This window comes from Leopardus geoffroyi, chromosome A1 (assembly GCF_018350155.1).
Source record: "Leopardus geoffroyi isolate Oge1 chromosome A1, O.geoffroyi_Oge1_pat1.0, whole genome shotgun sequence".
Lineage (NCBI taxonomy): Eukaryota > Metazoa > Chordata > Mammalia > Carnivora > Felidae > Leopardus > Leopardus geoffroyi.
In genome coordinates, this window is record NC_059326.1 from 164,816,585 (window position 1) to 164,837,887 (window position 21,303).

Sequence of the window (21,303 nt, forward strand, 5' to 3'; positions counted from 1 at the left end):
TGCATCTTGTTAATGATCTTGCCTTGTATTTAGCCCTGAGAACACAAAGCCTCCCTGGCTGCCTGCCCTTGCAGAAGTCTGTGGGGGTCTCTGGAAGGAATAAAGAAATGTGATCAAAAGATAGCCATTGAAAAACTCATAGTCTTTTGTTTCCATCCTTGTGGAAAAGGTAAAATATTCTTTGATGTTTGTTCATCTAGATAATAATATATTTTCCTCTGAGAATTTTTGATATTACAAGAATTCAAAATCATGGTTAAATTAAGTCTTCATAATTGTAGATGTAGAGGGTGAGCTAGTGGTGACAAAAAAAAACACAAAAATCTTACTGTATTTTGAACATTATTTTTATCTATCTTTTAGTTTCTATATGCAAACAGTAAAAGAGATTTAATCTCTGCATTCCAGCCATTTAAAATTAGAAACAGAAGTCAAATGCACACACATGCAGACCATAAATAAAATCTAAGAATGTGTAAACCATTCATTATACACTAGAGTTTGTAGCAAAAGTTATAAGTAGAAAAATTAATTCTGGAAAAGGGAGACTGGTAGAAGCATTCATTCTATTTTGTGTGTGTGTGTGTGTGTGTGTGTGTGTGTGTGTGTGTGTGTGTTTTAAAGCAATAAAAGAAGTGTGGCCTTAGATACCAAGTGAAGATGAGCTTTGATAAGCACATCTAGTTTGAATGTCACACGGGTCTAAAATAAGTTGAACTTAAGAGATGGATGGACAGAAACCCTAAGGAAGGTATTTTCACCTGAGACCCAAATAAAACACAGAGGAGAGACATGGACAGAACAAAAGCAGAAACAGAGAGAAAGGGAGACAGAGAGTGAAAAAAGGATAAGGAGATAATTGGATTGGAGGCTACACAAGAACCTGAATTCCAGAGGAACTGCTGAAGAAGGCAATGTAGAAATAACTAGAAGAGGTAAACCCAGTGAGCCTGTGAGTTCTAAACCTGGAGACAGTATCAGTGATGTCAGAATTGCTGACAGCTCTCTGTAACTGTGCAGAAGGAAGGTATCAACCCATAGGAAAAGGCAGGAGAATGCCTTCATTGAATTTTGAGATTCCTGGATGAAAGTTTTGAACTGGAGAGTTTGAGCTTCTCAGGATATCAGATGGTGTTATAATTAGCTATTTAAAGCAAATTTATAAATTTTAAGGATGATATCAGATTTAATTCCTATGGATGCAGTAAATAAAAACAGGCTGAATTTATTTTCTTTCTTTCTGTATTTTTTGAAGTAACCATGCTATTTTCCATTTACGGAACTTTTGTTTTTTTAATCTCTAAGCTCCTTACATAATATCAAAAGGATTGTATATTCATAATGAAAAGTAAATGTCCTTAGTGCTTGTAAGATTATCTTTTTTAAAATATTTGTTAAATCAACCAGTATAATATGTTTAGGAAGAAGTTAGGAAACAATGGTATTTATTAAAATCTAACTGCTTCACTTTTTATCATCTCCTTATAACATCATCTTGTGGATTTAATTTACAGACAAGAAGTTGTATTCAAAAGTTGAAATAAAGTTACATGGTTAGTTAAAGCTGCTTTATAAGGTAAATTAAAATTCTGCAATTAAAATCATATTGTAAAATAATATTTGATGACATGGAACTGTATTCATTATATAGTTCTTATTATATAAAAAAATTTAAGTTTAAAGCATAATAATTTTCTTTAAAAATAATATGCATTATATGTGTAAATAATGGGAGAGAGAGCTCAAAGTCCATACCACAGTGTTTTTTTATGGAGGTTAAGTTAGGAATTTATGGGAAATATGTGCTTCTTTTTATGTATCAGTGATTTCTAAATTATACACAATAAATGTTTAATTTGATAAAAAGTTTCATTTTTATTTTTTTTAATATATGAAGTTTATTGTCAAATTGGTTTCCGTACAACACCCAGTGCTTATCCCAAAATGTGCCCTCCTCAATACCCATAACCCACCCTCCTCTCCCTCCCACCCCCATCAACCCTCAGTTTGTTCTCAGTTTTTAAGTCTCTTATGCTTTGGCTCTCTTCCACTCTAACCTCTTTTAAAAGTTTCATTTTTAAATGAAATCAAATAAATGATTAAATTCCATTTAGGAAAGGAATATGAAGTTTCTGATGGGTATAAAGAACTTTGTAAAAGATGTGGGTTTGTGTGTTTATCTCCTTTGAGGATTAAATTGCCATATTACTCAAACTTTATATATTTGTAAATGACACAAAAATATATATAAAATATGCTGTTAAAAGCAGAACTATTTTTGTAATAGTCATACTTTAATCTCTTCACTGTGATTTTCTGCCAATATGATGAAAGCAGATCACTGTCCTTGGGTACATGCACAATAGAGCCTTTTCCAGACTGTAGAGATGGATTTCAAGCTTCCTCCGACCAGTAGTTATCTTAAATGTGAGTTGCATTATTCTTAGCTTCAAAAATCCTTTGATCTTTTTATGATGGGGTGAGGAAGAAGCTAACAATGTTTCTATTCAAAACTTTTTGGAAAAAGTACCTTGACTAATATTTCCCTTTTCATTTACCTACAGAAGTCTAAACCTAGAAGTATTTTGGTAAGCAGAAACATTTTTAATCATTTAACTTCTGTTTATCACAAGGTGAAGTTTTCAAAAGGAGTTACATGTTTATTTTCTTTTTTTTTCAAGGAAAGTAAAAATCATCAGTTAAATAAAAATTTAGTTTATTGAAATGAAATCTTTACAGTAATTGTAAATAAGATTTGCCTTAAGAAAAAAATAACAAAAACAATAAAAAGCCAGTTGCAAAATGTGAAACTAGATTGGTATTTTCTGGCAGTGTCTATAGAACATTTACAAACAAAAACAAACAAAAAACACAAAACTGATTGTAGCCAGCCTTGTCTGTGCAGCAGAGGCTCAGCTAAGTTTAAAAAAAAATGGTGTAAAACATCACCAATTTAGTCAAAATAGTCAATCTTCTAGTCCCATGAGGACACAACTTAAATGTGCCTATTTAAAGATCAAAAATATACTAAGACAGTTTGGAACTTTGATCTTCACATGACTGTGGAGTTTCATGTAGCTATCGGGTCCTATTTTTTCATCACCACTCGACTTTTTTCCAGCAACCTGTGTTATCTGTTGAACTACAAGTGCAGGGATGGGTAGTTGGGAAAGAATACAGCAATTATGTGAGAAGCCCAGGGCAAGGACAGCTCTGGGGGAAACACATGTTCTATTCTATATACAAGTGATTTTCCAGCATAAAGATGGATATTTAAAAATGCTTGTGCTAAGTTGAAGAACATTCAAAATACAGCTTTTTATTTTTAAAGTAGATTTTTGGGATGCATCGAGTCTTAAATACTGTAAGAGGTCATTAACCAGAATGTTTAGGATTATATTTGCTCTGCATTAATTATAGTTACAAATATATATCAATCATAAAATCTCTTTCAACACACAACATATATGTCAGTTCTTTAAATAATTGTTGTTCCACAGAATATGAAGAAAATAATACTTTCAAAAATCCTGTTTTGCCAGAAGATAGGGAATCTCTGTGATCAGACATTTTGTTAGGTATCTCTGCATGCACTGAGACTTAACCATTATTCACAGCTTGATAAACTCTAACTTTTCTTCCCATAGTATATGATAGGATAGTAAAGAACAGTACTTTACTAATACTTTATACTGATACTGATACTAATACTAATACTAATAGTACTTTACTAATAAAGTATATTATAGGGGCACCTGGGTGGCTTAGTTGGTTGAGCATCTGACTTCAGCTCAGGTCATGATCTCATAGCTCATGAGTTCAAGCCCTGTGTTGGGCTCTGTGCTAATGGCTCGGAGCCTGGAGCCTGCTTTAGATTCTGTGTCTCCCTCTCTCTGCCCCTAACCCACTCGCATTCTGTCTCTGTATCTCTCAAAAATAAATAAACGTTAAAAAAATGAAAAAAAATATATAGGGTAGTAAAGATAGTAAAGAATAGTAAAGAATATAAAGTATAGGTAGTCGTTGTAGAATAATTTTGTTATCTGTATGGCCTTAATTTATACTCTTAGATCACTAATGACCTATTTTATTTATATTTGTTAATGTTAAATGTTTTACTTTTTAGTCATATCCATTTAGTATTTTGTACTATTTTCTGTCAAGGTGATTTTCAGATGGAAATAGGCAAAACTAGTGAGGGTAATATGGAAATGATGCCTAAGACAAGCAGAGTTTTAAGTTAGCTCTTAACTGCTTCAAATAAATATTGAATAAATCCCAGCTTGTTTTTATGATGCAGTCTTATAGACAAGGCTATTAAAACACTCAAATTTACTAAGTCTTGGGAAATGAGGAAGATAAATTTAGGTGAGAAAAGAGGTGATATACTTTTGATTGATTTAAATATAGACCATTAACTTGGACCCAGTGCTAGGGAGTATTTGGAAATGTAGTCTTTTTAGAGCATTTAAAGCAAAAAGCATTACTCTTCATTGGGAGCCATCATGGATTCAGTATGAATGGTTTTTCAAACTTCCCTCATCAAAAGCGTATTCACAATTCAATAACTCATCTGGTAAAGCCTTCCATAATCCTCTTGTGAGTAAGATGGAAAAATGAGTTGAGTGACATTGATAATATTTGAAGTAGTTTACTAGTGATCTGATAATTAGTTTCATTTCACTCTGAAAGTGAGTTTTGAGAGAAACGTATCTCCTGGCTATGTATATAGCCTGATCTATTAAATTTTTCATTAATTTTTTAGGGAGAAAGAATATAGATTTCATGTTACTGAATTTGCACAGGATATGAAAAAATGAACTTTAGTTGGTAATTTGGATGATGAAACGAGACTCCAAGGAATTTGATCAGCTGAAGTTACATACTTACCATCTCTCAAGATGAAGTTTAATTGATACAAGCATAAAGCCCTATACATTAAAAAACAGGCAAATAAAAAAATCAATACAGTTAAAAGGCAGGTGAATATAAATAGCAGTAGGTGTGCAGAAGTCTGTAATATATCTGGCAAAATTTATTTTGAAACAATCAGTATGTAGCCCAAATAAAGCTGGGTCAACTTGTGGTTAGGTTCAAACATGATTTCACATTCAAAAGAAACAAGATTCACATCTAATGAAAACATCACAGTGCAATCTGCATCATTACTAGAGTCTCTCAAAGATGTTAAAGTAGTAAATTTTTATTCACCCTCAAAATCATTTATTATAGCACCTCCTTTCTAAATGTATCCCTTCTATTCTTCCTTACAATTCACCGCCCTCTCCCCACCATGTAATACATTATTATTCTATTCTTGGGTTTTATGTGAGATTCTTTCGCCTTTGTTATATCTTAGCTTACATATTGCCAAATACGAAGACATTTCCTAATAACTCTCTCTATATAACCCAGACCCAGTCCCAGATCCCATAAAATAAAACAAAAGTTGCCATTTTCTATTTTCTATTTACTCATGACATTTATAATTTCTAACATATTTTTTACCTATCCATTCTGGCATATAATCTCCCTAAATACTTGTTGCAAGAATGCTGGTTAAGTCATCTGCTCTAAAATCCTCATATTCATGTTTTGAAAAATACATTTTACTCCTGTAGTGTATGTAATACCTAAACTTCAGTACAGACTAGACTACTCATCAGGCTTTTTTCCCCATATGTCTACTCTGATCATACTTATTTCTTAAAGTTGTAACCTCTTATAAATGGAAAAGAAGAAAGAGAGTTTCATGGAAGGAAATAATTTTACCTCCTTTGCTTTCCCAATAAGATCACCTCTCCTCTCCTCTGTTTCTTAAATTTACTAAAATGACCTTAAGTTTTTTAATCAGAAACTCCATTTCTCCACTGATGCTTACTTGAAAGGTCCCTTAGAGTTCACACTTAAGCAAGAAGAGAAGTTTAGGACTAATGCATGGCAATATATTAGAGAATTTGTTGAACTTTATGAGTTTTGTATTCTTCAAAACATAATAATTACTTTAGGTCAGGACACTGTGCTGATAGAGTTATATCTATACTGTTAGTTATTATAAAAATTAGTTTTTAATTATAATGTAAATAATAATTTATCAGTCAAGATAGGTCTGTATGACTTTTTCTGAGTATGCATTGGGTCCATTTCCTTGAAATTTAAGTATCAAACAGGTTCATGAGTTATGAAATAAGTATTAATTTAAGATAAACCTGGAATATTTTCATATTCATGTAGGAATATTACCTTCTTTATCATGAAGTAGTGAGACTTTGGAATATTAAACACAAAATATTTCAGTCGTATGTACTTTTAATCAAATGTAATACTTATATATGGTTCAAGAGGTATCTGACAAAACCTAAGAGCAGAATTGAAAGCCAAGTTCACAGAGAATGGAGTATTATTTCTGTATATTAGGTTCCTTTTTCTCTGTATTAGATTTTACAAATTTTCTTTCTTTTTGGATTAAGTTTCTCTCCTGTTTGGCCCATATAGATATACAGACGTTAGGCAGCCACTTCTTATTTCATGTATTAAGATGTAGCAACACTAAGAAGCTAATTAATGGTCTTGCAATTCCAAATTCCAGAGAAGAAACTGTCTAGTTCACTTGGGTCTAACTACTAATTGTGAAGAATAGAGAACCACCAAGAAAATAAGGCTAGCAACTCAAAGGTTCATTCTGAACCACATAGGTATCCGAAATTGCTCATTTCCCTTCTGGTAACTATCAGTTTGTTCTCTACAGTTAAGAGTCTGTTTATTTGGTTTGTCTCTTTCTTCCTTTGGTCATTTGTTTGGTTTCTTAAATTATGTATATGAGTTAAATCATATGTAATTTGTCTTTCTCTGACTTATTTCACTTAGCATTATATTCTCTAGATCCATCCCTGTTGTTGCAAATGACAAGATTTCATTCTTTTTTATGACTGAATAATATTCCATTATATGTATATGTATGTGTCTTCTTTATCCATTCACCTACCGATGGACACTTGGGCTACTTCCATAACATGGCTATTGTAAATAATGCTGCAATAAACATAGGGGTGTGTATATCTTTTTTAAATTAGTGTTTTCATATTCTTTGGATAAATACTCAGTAATGGAATTACTGGATCATGTGGTAATTCTATTTTTAACTTTTTTAGGGACCTCCTTGCTGTTTTCCATATTGGCTATACCAGTTTGTAATCCTACCAACAAACAATGCACAGAGGTTCCTTTTCCTCCATATCCTGACCAATGCTTTTCATTTCTTTAGGGTTTTTTTTTTCTTAAATTTTTTTTTTTTTATTTTAGCCATTCTGACAGGTATGGGGTGATATTTCATAGCGGTTTTGATTTGCATTTCCCTAATGATGAGTGATGTTGAGCATCTTTTCATGTGTCTGTTGGCCATCTGGATGTCTTCTTTGGAGAAATGCCTGTTCATGTCTTCTGCCCATTTTTAATTGGATTATTTGGTTTTGGGGGGTTAAGTTATGTAGGTTTTTAATATATTTTGGATACTAACCCTTTATTGGATACATCATTTGCAAATATCTTCTCCTATTCAGTAGGTTGTCTTTTAGTTTTGTTGATTGTTTCATTTACTGTGCAGAAGCTTTTTATTTTGATGTAGTCCCATCAGTTTATTTCTGCTTTATTTCTCTTGCCTCAGGAGACATACCTAAAAAAAAAATATTGCTATGTCCAGTGTCAGAGAAATTACTGCCTGTGCGCTCTTCCAGGATTTTTATGATTTCACATCTCACATTTAGGTCTTTAATCCATTTTGAGTTTATTATTGTGTATGGTGTAAGAAAGTGGCCCTGTTTCATTCTTTTGCATGTAGCTGTCTAGTTTTACCAGCACCATTTGTTGAAGACACTGTCTTCTTCTTATTGTGTATTCTTGCTCCTCTGTCAAAGGCTAATTGACCATGTAATCATGGGTTTATTTCTAGGCTCTTATTTCTGTTCTGTGTGTCTATTTTTGTGCTCATACATACTGTTTTAATTACTACAGCCTTGTAGTATATCTTGAAATCTGGAAATGTGATACCTCCTGTTTTGTTCTTTTTCAAGATTGCTTTGACTATTTATGATCTTTTATGGTTCCATACACATTTTAGGATAGTTTGTTCTACTTCTAAGAAAAATGCTGTTGGCATTTTGATAGGTATTGTATTAAACGTGTAGATTGCTTTGGGTAGAATGGAAATTTTAAGAATATTTGTTCTTCCAATTCATGAGCATGGAATATCTTTTCATTAATTTGTGCCGTCTTCAGTTTTTTTTCATTAATGTTTTACAGTTTTTAGAGTACAGCTTTTTGACCTCCTTGGTTAGGTTTATTCCTAGGGACTTTACTATTTTGGTGCATTTCTGGATGGGATTGATTCCTTAACTTCTATTTCTGCTATTTTATTATTATTGTATGGAAATGCAATGGATTTCTATATATGATTTTGTATCCTGAAACCTTACTGAGTTCTTTTATCAATTCTAGTAATTTTTTGGTGGAGTCTTTAGAGTTTTCTATACGTAGTATCTTGGCATCTACAAATAGTGAAATTTACTTCTTCCTTACAAATTTGGGTGCCTTTTATTTATTGTTTTTGTCTTATTGCTGATACTGACTTTCAGTACTATTTTGAATAAAAGTGTGGTTAGTGTGGACATCCTTGTCTTGGTCCTGATCTTAAGGGAAAAGCTGTCATTTTTCCCCTTTGAGTATGATGTTAGCTGGATTTTTCATATATGACCTTTATTATGTTGAGGTATGTTTCCTCTAAACCAACTTACAAAAGATTTTTACCGTTTATGGGTGTTGTACTTTGTGAGATGCTTTTTCTGCATCTGTTGAAATGATCACATGGTTTTTATTCTTTCTTTTGTTGATGTGATGTAACACGTTGATTGATTTGCCATTATTCAACCACCTTTGCATCCCAGGAATATAGCCCACTTGATTATGGCGAATGATTTTTATATGTATTTTTTGGATTCAGTTTGCTAATATTTGTTGAGGAGTTTTGCATCTATGTTAATCTGAGAGATATGGGCCTGTAGTTCTCTTTTTTTTGTGGTGTCTTTATTTGGTTTTGGTATCGGGATAATGCTGGCCTCATAGAATGAATTTGAAAATTTTCCTTACTCTTCTAATTTTTGGAGTAATTTGAGAAGAATAGGTATTGTCTTTAAATGTTTGGTATAATTCACCTGTGAAAACATCTTTTCTTGGACTTTCTTTGTTGTTGTTGGTAGTGGTGGTGACTGATTAATCTAAATACTGGTATTGAGTCTGTTCAAATGTTCTATTTCTTCGTGATTGAGTTTTGGGAGGTTATATGTTTCTAAGAATTTATCCATTTCTTCTAGGTTGTCCAATTTGTTGGTATATAACTTTTTATGATATTCTCTTATAATCCTTTGTATTTTTATGGTGTCGATTATTATTTCTCTTTTTCATTTTTGATGTTGTTTATTTGAGTCTTCTCTCTCTCTGTCTCTCTCTCTCACCCTCTGTCTCCTCATGAGTGTGGCTAAAGGCTTATCAGTTTTGTCGATCTTCTCAAAGAATCAGCTCCTACTTTCATTGATCTGTTCTAATATTGTTTTGTTTTGTTTTGTTTTAGTGTCTGTAATCTTTATTTCTGCTCTAATCTTTTTTATTTCCTTCCTTCTACTGATTTCAAGTTTTGTTTGTTATTCTTTTTCTAACTCCTTTAGATTAGGTTAGGTTGTTTATTTGAGATTTTTCTTGTTTCTTGAGGTAGACATGTATTGCTATAACGTATTCCTTCTTAGAACAGCTTTCACTGGATCCCAAAGATTTTGCACAATTGGGTTTTCATTTTCATTTATCTCCATGTATTTTTTTATTTCCTCTTTCATTCTTGGTTGGCTCATTTATTGTTTAGTAGCATATTATTTAACATCTATATACTTGTGCTTTCTAGAATTTTTCTGTGGTTGACTGTAGATTCATAACATTGTGGTCAAAAAGATGCATAGAATAAGTTTTCTCTTTTTGAATTTGCTGAGGCTTATTTTATGGCCTAATATGCAATCTATTCTGGAGAATGTACCATTTGCACTTTAAAACAGTGTATTCTGTTGTTTTAGTATGGAATGTTCTGAGTATATCTTAGATCCATCTGGTCCAGTGTACTATTCAAAGCCACTTTTTCCTAGTTGATTTTCTGTTTGGATGATCTGTCCATTGATGTAAGTGGAATGCTAAAGTCCCCTACTGTTACTGTATTACTATCAATTACTTCTTTTATGTTTGTTATTAGCTGCTTTGTGTATTCGTGTCCCTCCATGTTGGCTGTATAAATAGTTGGAATTGTTATATCTTCTTGTTGAATTGTCCTCTTACTGATTATATATTGTACTTCTTTGTGTCTTGTTAAGGTCTTTGTTTTAAAGTATATTTTGTCCAATATATATAAATATATTTATCTATATTGCTATTCCAGCCTTTTTTTCCCTTTCACCTGCATGGTAAATGCTTTTCCATCCTTTCAGTTTCAATCTGCAGGTCTGAAATGAGTCTCTTGTAGGCAGCATATAATTGGGTCTTGCTTTTTGATCCATTTTGATTGGAGTATTTAGTTCATTTACATTCAAAATAATTATTGATAGGCATGTACTTATAACCGTTATGTTACTTGTTTTATGGTTGTTTTTGCAGTTGTTTTCTATTCCTTTGTTGTTCTCTTCTCTCACAGTTTGCTGACTTTCTTTAGTGATATACTTGGATTCCTTTGTCTTTATTATTTGCATAACTATTACTGGTTTTTAATTAGTGGTTCCCAGTAGGTTTGTATATAACATGTTATGACTATAGCAGTCTATATTAAGTTTATGGTCATTTAAGTTTGAACACATTCTTTACTCCTGTATGTCCCACATTTTAGGTATATGGTGTCATACTTTACATCGTTTTGTTCTGTGAATCCCTTGACTGACTTTTATAGATACACTTTATTTTACTGCTTTTGTGCTTCCTACTTTTCTTACTCCTGCTTATAGTCTCTCAATTCCACTCAAAGAGTACCCTTTAAAATTTCTTGTAGAGATGGTTTGATAGTCATGAATTTCTGTAACTTTTATTCATCTGGTAAACTCTTTTATTTCTTCTATTCTGAATGATACCCTTGCTGGACATTCTTGGATGCAAGTTTTTTTTTTTTTTTCTTTCAGCATTTTGAATATATCATGTTACTTCTTTTTGTCCTGCTAAGTTTCTGCTGAAAAATCAGCTGATAGATTTGTGGAGTTTCCCTTGTGTATAACTGTTTTCCTTTCTCTTGCTGCTTTTATTTTTGTTTTTTAAATTTTGTTAATGTTTATTTTTGAAAGTGAGATAGAGACAGAGAAAGATTGTGAGCATGGGAGGGACAAAGAGAGGAAGACACATAATCAGAATCAGGCTCCAGGCTCTGAGCTGTCAGCATAGAGCCCAAAGTGGGGCTCGAGCTCACAAACCATGAGATCATGACCTGAGCCAAAGTTGGATACTTATCCGACTGAGCCACCCAGGCACTCCATTCTCTTGCTGCTTTTAAAATTCTCTCTTTATCACTATTTTTTGCCATTTTAATTGCCATGTGTCTTTATGTGGACCTCCTTGGGTTGGTTTTTGGGGGAGCTATCTGTGCCTACTGGATCTAGATTTCTGTCTCCTTTCCCAGATTCAGGAAGTTTTCAGCTATTATTTCTTCAAATATATTTTTTGTTCCTTTTCCTCTCTCTTCTTTTTATGAGATCCCTGTAATATTGATGTTACTGTGCTTGATGGTGTCACAGAGTTCTCTAAGTCTATTTTTGCTTTTTATTATTTTTTTGCTCTCTTATTCAGCTTGATTGCTTTCATTACTCTATCCTCCAGGTTGCTAATTAGTTATTCTGTATCCTCTAGTCTACTATTTATCCCAATCTAAGCTATTTTAATTTAACTTATTGAGTTCTTCATCTCTGGCTGGATCTTTTTTTTAATATATTTTCTATGTCTTTATTAAGAGTCTCATTGAGGCCTTGCACTGTTGTCTCAAGTCCAGTGAGTATCTTTATGACCATTACTGTAAATTCTCTATGAGTCATATTACTTATTTCTGTTTCATTTAGCTCCCTTGTTGTGATTTTGTCCTGTTCTTTCATTTGGGACATATTCCTCTGTCTCCTCATTTTGTCTAACTCTGCGTCTGTTTCTGTGTAATAGGGAATTCAGCTACGTCTCCTGCTTTTGAATGTAATGACATTATGAAGAAGAGGTCCTGTAGTGCCCTGCATTGCAATGTCTTCTGTTCACTAGAACCTGGCACTTCAGTTATGTCTCCCATGTGTGTTATGTGCACTCTACAGTTGTGGCTGAGCTGCTTTTGCATTTAGTACACTCATGTGCAATGACTCTGCTTATCTTTTATGGGCAGGTATGTTCCCTGTTTTGTTAGTGGGCCAGTCTGGGCCACATTGGGCTTGAGTTGAGTCAGACAAGGCATTTTCCAGAGATGCAGTAGTACTGAACCGCAAGGCACTTTCCCTGTATTGTCCTGTGAGAAGCTTTCATTGATGGATGGTGTCTGTAGTCAGACCTGATGTCTGTTTTCAGCCCACAGTTGAAGCTACAGTTGGACTGGTATGTGTTGTTATCTTCCCATCTCCCCAGAGCAGGAATCACTTGGAGTGATACTGTCCCTTATCAGGGCTGTTTGCACACTGCCAGGTTTGTGGCACTACTTTGGATGGGCCTCAGCCAGCAGCATATTGGAAGGGGTGGATACACAGAATTGTGAGAGTCAGGGCTCACTATTCCAAACTAGACTCTTGACTTTTAAGGTATAGTGATATCAATGTCTTCATTGCATTATATTTAAAGTATCGTTGACCCATGAACAACAACAGATTTGAACTACATGGGTTCACTTATATGTGGATGTTTTCAATGTATACCATGCAGTATTATAAATGTTTTTTCTCCCCTTATAATATTTTTAATGAAATTCAATTTTCTTCACCTTACTTTATTATAAGAATACAATGTATTATACTAATACAAAATATGTATTAATCAACTGTGTTATTAGTAAGGCTTCTGATCAAGAGTAGGCTATTACTGGGGTGCCTAGGTGGTTCAGTCAGTTGGGCAATCTGACTCTTGATCTCAGCTCGGGTCATAATCTCGCAACTCGTGAGTGCAAGCCCCGCATTGGACTCTGCGCTGGTGGTGCAGCTTGCTTGGGATTCTGTCCCTCCTTCTCTCTGCCCCTCCCCCATGCATGCTTGCAAGCTCTCTCTCTCTCTCTCTCTCACCCTCCCTCCCTCAAAATAAATAAATAAACATTAAAAAAAGAGTAGGCTATTACTAAGTTAGGCTATTACAAAAGTTATATGTGGAGTTTTGACTGCCTGGGGTTTGGCACCCCAACCTATGCATCGTTCAAGGGTCAACTGTAATGTCTTGAAAGAAATTTCATTATTTTCTTTATTTCTCCTATTTCTCTGAAAAATGAAGAAACCTTTCTTTAGATGACAGCATTGATAATAAGGTGAAATTCAGGAGAAATAATGAAGATCAAATATGGCAGAATAATCTCTTCACCCATTCTATTTTTTTTTTTTTTTTTTGGCCCTCTCTCAGGGACAAGAAAGTAAAAAGACAGCAGTAGAATCCGCAAGCCTTAATGCCAAGTCATGATACCAATTCATAAAGGTTGCCTTCTCTACCTTCTACTCCAGGGTATGTTTTTTTCAATGATGCCACTAGCCAGTTAATGGTGAACTAACATGGTTTAATAAAACGTAATAGTGGAGAAAATGATAGGCTTGTGCATTGGCCCAGATGTGTGTGAACTTTCTGAAAGAATACATTTCTGTTATCCAGAATTCAGATCTTTTTCATGATGGTCTCAGTTCCTGTTCTTTGTTCAGCTTGTCTCAAAAACCACTCCAGTTAAGTCTTCTATGTAATGCAACCAACAAGAAAAGGAGAACCATGACAATGGCAATGACCAAGATTGGCTTTTCTGGCAATTGTTATTGATTAAGTATAAGATAGACTTAACTTGACTATATAAAATAAACATTACTACTTTAGTGAATAAGTTTAGTAAATAAGTTGGACTCAGTTGGATGCAAACCAGGCTTGTTCTGTTTGTGTTCTAGGTTGTCTGGTTAGTATCTAAGGGAACTACTGGGGTTTTTCCACTCATTCTCAGTTATTACAAACCACCAAAGACTGCAGTCCCTCTTTTTCGAAGTATTGTGGACACAGGCAGCAGTATACTGGAGTCAGCTCATACTGGCTTCGGAGCAGTTTGTCAAATATTTAGGAATTTTGTGAGTAAGTTGTTAAACTGTTAGTCTCCTGAACTGATGTTGTTAAGTATCTTTATATCAATTATATCACCAAACACTACAAATCAGGGCCTAATGATTGATTGATTGATTGATTGATTGATTGATTTTCCAGAGAGCTGGTTTACAGTAAGTACAAAACTACATGTAATGATTTCAAAACCTAACTTGAGGCGGCTTGACTAAGTTTAAGAAAAGAAAGTAACTCACTTCTTTCTTCCTCCCTGAGGGAGGTGCATAGTACATTGCTCTCTTTCCTTAGAGAAGCATGTTATCTTCAGTCTCCATATTTTCCAATGGTTTATATCTACCTGCCTGCCTGCCTGCCTTTCTTCCTTAACCTCCTCCTTTCCTTTATTCCTCCCTTCCTTCCTTTCTTTTTGTTTCTTTTTTTTTTCATTTTATTTTTAAAGTTAATTTGGGTATTTTTAGTGGTGTTTGGTGGACTGATGCTACCAAGATAAAATATTTACTCATTTGAAGATCTTTAGGGTTAATCTATAGAATCTAGGATAATTTGATAAATTATTTCTCTGCTCTTAATACAATAGAAAATATCACATTTAACATCATTACACATAAAAATCATTGAGACTACTTGCATTCTGCATATACATATACATTTTGCATATACCATGTACTTGAAACACAGCAGATCTAGACTATAAGAAATTCCCAAGTTACCAAATTATATGGGCATCCCAATACTTCCTAGATAGCTTAATAAAATATCTTAACTGTCTTGATCTTCTACTCTCTGCCACAAGGATTTTAAAACTTTACCACTTCCCTCAAAATTTTCATTATGTTATTATACCATACATCAGAGAAAACAGATGCTCTAAGGCAGCAGTTTATTTTCCCATCCATGTTCTGACCCCCAACCCATACCAACATCTAAACCTATTGTCTCCTCTAACTCCCCTGTTAGGAGAGAGAAAGTATATGTCTCCTTACCTGAAGCTAGTTCTCTATATTCTGAGAGATCCCTCTGTTGCAATCTTCACATTCTTGCAGATTTTACAGATGAGGTTCTTCTTATTTCTTCCCTTATTAGAATTCCTTTTAGTCTTTGTTCTGTAACCATACTGGCCTGCTCCAAATGTATCATAATGCCATAGGTCATGAGTAGTGCCTTTTTTCAGATACAATTTTTTTCAGAATCTGAAATGAACATATATTTTACAATAAGGGAGTATCATAATTGAATCATATTTTACCCTTCTTAATGTTTCATTAAAAAGCAGGACATCTTTAAGTCTAAGATACAATCATATTGATTAAAATGTTATTTCTGGAAAAAGCCTTTGCTCATGTTTACTTTCTCCTCATTATCATTTCTTACCTAGTTCTTATTTATCCTTTTGATTTAGCTTAACTACATTTCTACCAAGTATCTCAAATCCCTATATAATAAATTTGAGTTAAGTTAAATTAAACTAATTAAATTTAAAATGTGAAGTAGATTGTAACATATAAATAAATGCATGGTGTGATGGAAAGAACTCTGAAGCACAAAGCAGAAGAACTGCATTTAGGCTGGACTATAAGATTTGTCATTTGTGTAAATTTCAATGAATCCCATAACCTAGGAGAAGTTGGCTAGTGCAACCTTATTTTTTAAAGAGTAGGAGAAAGGAGGTGACTTACCGAGGATACACAGCTACTTTGTGATAGAGAACAGAAACTTAGATCAGAGACTGGCGCTTTTTTTTCTTTTCTTTTTTTTTTTTTTTCTTTTTTTTTTTCTGTGAGGTACCAGACAGTGAATATTTTAGGCTTTGTAGGTCATATAGTCTCTGTTGCATTTACTCAATAGATGAAAACAATCTATAGAATTAATGCAGTCAAGCATAATGTGTAATAGGTAAATAAATGAATGAACCTGACTCTATTCCAACAACACCTTCTTTACAAAAAAATTAGTGGAACATTGAATTTGGACCTTAGAATGTAGTTTGTCAACCTCTGTTATACAGAATAAGACAGAGAGCCAGTATTATCTCTGTTGTACAGACTATAGCATGTTTTGTGGATGAAAGTAAAGAAGACTGGGGGTGTAATAGCTAAAAGGCAAGAAGGGAGGAAAGTAAGACAAGAAAACATGGCACATGTGGTTCTATGTTGGCTTCTTAGGTTGTTATCTTAAAATACATACAAATTAAGTGGATTTTCAACATAAATTTCTGGAAAGTTTTCTTTTTCAGATTAAAGTTATAAACATAAATTCACACTCTAAGTCAGTAATAAAAAAGGCTTAGTCATTTGTAATTTAATACCTTGCATACTAAAACTATTTTTTTTAATGTCTATTTATTTTTGAGAGAGAGACAGAGAGACATAGTGCAGGTGGGGGAGAGAGAGGCACTCTCTCTCATAGGCAGAGAGAGGGGGAGACACGGAATCTGAAGGAGGCCCCAGGCTCTGAGCTGTCAGCACAGACTCCAACGCGGAGATTGAACTCACGAATCGTGAGAACATGATTTGAGACAAAGTCAGATGCTTAACCAACTGAGCCACCCAGGTGCCCCTAAAACTTTCTGAAATCCTGTGATTTTAAAAGAAAACAAATGTTGTTCCAAACCATTTAAAGAGCAGAAATCCAGGCCAAAGAAAGAAAAGGGTGGGGGGGAAATAAGTTCTTCAAAGATAGGTAGATTTATTTCATAAATAAGATAAATTCTTAATTCCACAGGCTAGGAACATAAGGAAAAAAGAAAAAAATATATATCCTTTTTTTTTTTTTTTTTCTTCTTTAACTTCATATGGAAAAACTAAGATAAATTCTTAATTCCAGAGGCCATCAACTTCTTCCAGTGTGTTCCTCTTCCTTCTTTCTTCAGGTCAGTTGTTGATACTTGAAAGGGATATATAGGATTAAGTTATTCTGAGTAATGAACAGTCCGAGTAATGGAATCAGGAGCTGTTTCATTGTCTGTGAAGATAGGAAATACGATGGCAACACTTAGTTATCTTTTTTCATAAACTGATTCTAGAAACTAGGTCATAGGCCTTGACCCAGTTGAGATGTAAAGTGACAGAATAAGGTTAGCCAGTGAAGACTCATAGATGAAGTTTTCATGCATACATGACTAATGAAAAAAAGAATAAAGCTTAAGAAAATAATCTTGGAGAATGTGAGACACCTGAGCTCCAGACCCGAGAAGCGATTGTTTCACGGGAAAATGAATACAGATCCCAGTTGCTAGACTGGTGTTGACATTCTATGTTATAGGTTGTGTCAAAGACAATCTACGGGAGAGGCTGTCTACCTGCAGAAGGTCATGGAGTTAAACTGTCCACCATGCTGACTTGGCACAGTGGCATTTATCACAGCACACAGGTTTCTTCTATGGCAAACAGAACCTTCTCAGGCGTGAGAAGAAACCTGGCATTTTCTGCTACCTGCAGGCTTCTGTTTTTTGAAGCCAGGAAGGGCATCTGTAAAAGTTGGCTGCCTGCATGGCAGACCATGCAAAATGCCAAGGAGAGTGATTTATGTCCCATTCGCTGAGACTAAAGAGGAAATACACCCAGGTTTTAGTAGTGAAAGGTCAGGACAGTGAAACATTTTCATTAAACTCTTTTCAGAAAACCTAGGGCAAAAGGCACACAGTTTCCACAAATTTCTACTCCCTGTGGCACTTGTATCTCTAGGACCTAAATTGTAATAGCTATTTAACTGCAATATCATTTTTTTTCTTTAAAATGTTAATTTCAGTGCTTCTCTTTCTCAAGGGTAAAAAGGTAGACTACATTTCTTTTGTTTAACCTATCTCTGTTTTGTTAAGTAAAACCATTAATTACATAAAGCATTTTTTAATCAGGTTCTTAAAATACAGTCAGGACACACAGCATGGGTAATTGCTGGAGTTAAGAATTATAAAGTTTCAAAGTTGGAAAGAAATATGAAGATCATTTAGGAGTCAAATGCCGTCATTTTTACAAAAGTGTGAACTTGTGCCTTGGAAGTTAGACTAATTGCTGAAAATTCCCATGAAGAAAATAATAGAAATGGTTGACTTTTACCATATTGCTTCTAATTTTCATAACACTTACTAACATAGAAGTTGGAAATATACAGGTAAACGGCCAAGGATGAATCCATTTTTATCCAATCTGAGTTTGAGTTTCTTTACTTGTCCATATGCTTAGAATTATTTCTTGACACTTATCTCCTAGTGTCACTGTGTGAGGCCCCATGAAAGAGAGAGATAAACAGAACAGACCCTGTCCTTTTAAGGAAAGAACTTCTGAAGCTTTGGTAATTCTCTCAAAAGTTACTCATCAAATGTAGTCATTTGAATAATTTATGTGATTATCATTATTCTGTTTTTGCAGTTTCTGAACACATAAGAGAAAAGGATAAAAAGAGATTCTTTTGTGTTGTGCAGTCTACTGGACAAGAGAACACATGTATAATCATACACATGAGTGCATTTTAATTTTTAAGTGGATGATCTTTTTTAGCTGGAAGAATAAATCTAAAAAGGAAACAAAATGATACATATATTGGCACATCATAGCCATCCAAAGTCCAAAGTTTAAATTAAGTTCATACTTGGTGTTACATATTCTGTAAATTTGGATAAATGAATAGACATGTGTCCATCATGGTATTGTATAGAGCATTTTCACTGCCTTAAAAATTCTCTGTGCTCTGCCAATTCATTCTCACTCCCTTAAACCATGGCAACCACTGCTCTTTTCATTGTGTGCCTTTCATTGTGTTGCCTCCACAGTGTTGCCTTCCCTAGAATGCCAAATAGTTGGATTTACACAGTAATTGGCTTCTTTCACTTAGTAATATGCATTTAGGTTTCCTCCATGTTTTTTATAGGTTGAAAGCTCATTCCTTTTAGCACTGAATAACATTCCATTGTCTAGAATGGACCCCAATTTATCTATTCACCTACTAAAGGGCATCTTGGTTACTTCGATATTTTGGCAATTATGAGTAAAGCCACTATAAACATCCGTGTGTAGGTTTTTATGAAGTTTTTGGTTCTTTTGGGTAAACACCAGGAAGCACAATTGCAAGGTCATATGGAAAGACAATGTTTAGTTTCATAAGAAACTACAAACTGTCCACCACTGTGAATGCACTATTTTGTATTTTGCACCAGAAATGAATGAGAGTTCCTTTTGCTCCACATCCTTGGCAGCATTTGGTCTTGTCAGTGTTTTGGAATTTTGCCACTCTAAAAGGTGTATTGTGATATCTCAATGTTATTTTAATTTGCATTTTTCTGATGACATGATGTGGAGCATCTTTCCATATGCTTATTTGCCATCTGGGTATCTTCTTTGGTGAGGTCTCTCTGTTCAAGTCTTTGGCCCAATCTTTAATTGGATTATTTGCTTTCTTAATATTTCTATAGAGATCTCTACACTTTCAAGTATTCTGCTTTCTTTTGTCTAATATAATATATATGCTTTTCAATATTCGTAGTATCTAAATAAATATAGAGAGGACTTCTCTGTTACCAAATGGTCATCAAGAAACAATCATTAGATGGGGCACCTGCATGGCTCAGTTGGTTGGGCTTCCAACTCTTGGTTTTGGCTCAGGTCATGATCCCAGGGTTGTGGGCTTCATGATGAGCATCAAGCACGGGGACTGCTTAATGCTCTCTCTCTCTCTTTCTCTCTTTCTCTCACCTTCTCTCTCTTTCTCTCTCCCCCTCTGCCCTTCTCCCCGCCCTTTCTCTGTCTAAAATAAGAAAAGAAAAAGAAAAAAAAATGATCATTAGGGTTTGTTGGTCAATGACATTTTAAATCAGAGACACTCATGTAACTGTAGAATATAAAATAAGCAATAATGATTAAACTTAAATTGACAGTGTTTCTCACATCAAAATATTCTTTAATTTTAAAATAGGAAATAGGGGCACCTGGGTGGTTCAGTCAGTTAAGCATCTGCCCTCGGCTCAGGTCATGATCTCACAGTTCTGTGAATTTGAGTGCCGCATCTGCTGTCCAGGCAGAGCCTACTTCAGATCCTCTGTCCCTCTCTCTCTCTGCACCTCCCCCACTTCCTCTCTCTCTCTCTCTCTCTCTCTCTCTCTCTCTCTCTTAAAACTAAATAAAAACTTTAAAAAATTTCTTTAAGAAAAAATAAATAAAATGGGGAAATAAAATAAAAATTAATTAATTAAAATAAAGGAGATGTGAGTTGCATTAAAATAAATGAGAAACAGAATGGGAAGAATAAAATTATAAGGTAGAAAATGACAGGGGAGAGCATGATGAGTCAAACACTTAGAGGATGTTTATTTGGGAAAATTATTTGTGACACCTTGCTCAAAACTAGGCTATGGGCTGAGTGCCATCATTTAACACCAAAATGATAATTATTTGAATATTCAGTATTTATAGTTATTTAATGCTTCTTCATCTTTAAACCTTCAAAATTTATTCTGAAGAGTATGGTATACTGTGCCTAGCCAGGAGGGAAAGTGTAGCATAAAAAGATTAGAGAAATATTGCTCTTAAGGTAGGAAAACTGATATTAAAGCAGTATTTGAGTCTTGTAGTAGGGATTCCTTCGTCCTACAGTAAATACTCCATTAATACTAATGAGACAGCATTGTTATTATTCAAAAATGAAAATAATATTTTATGTATAACTTTCACGTAGTCTGATTCTTCAAATGAAGTCCCTTACATATTTCCATATAAAACTATTGGTTTTTTGGAAAGTATTTCTTTCAATGGAAAGCCATGTAATACCATGTTAAGTATTAAAGTCAAATTTCATTTTACTCTTTATATCCATGGCCACAATTTTCCATATATATATGTATATATAAGGTTATACACACATGCAGACACTGATTAAAAAATATATCCTGTGTAATCAATTTTGCATGTAAAAGATTACTTATGTTTTTTTTTGTTTGTTTGTTTTTTGTTTTCCTATTTGTTCCCTTCACCTGTGGGAAAAGTACAGACT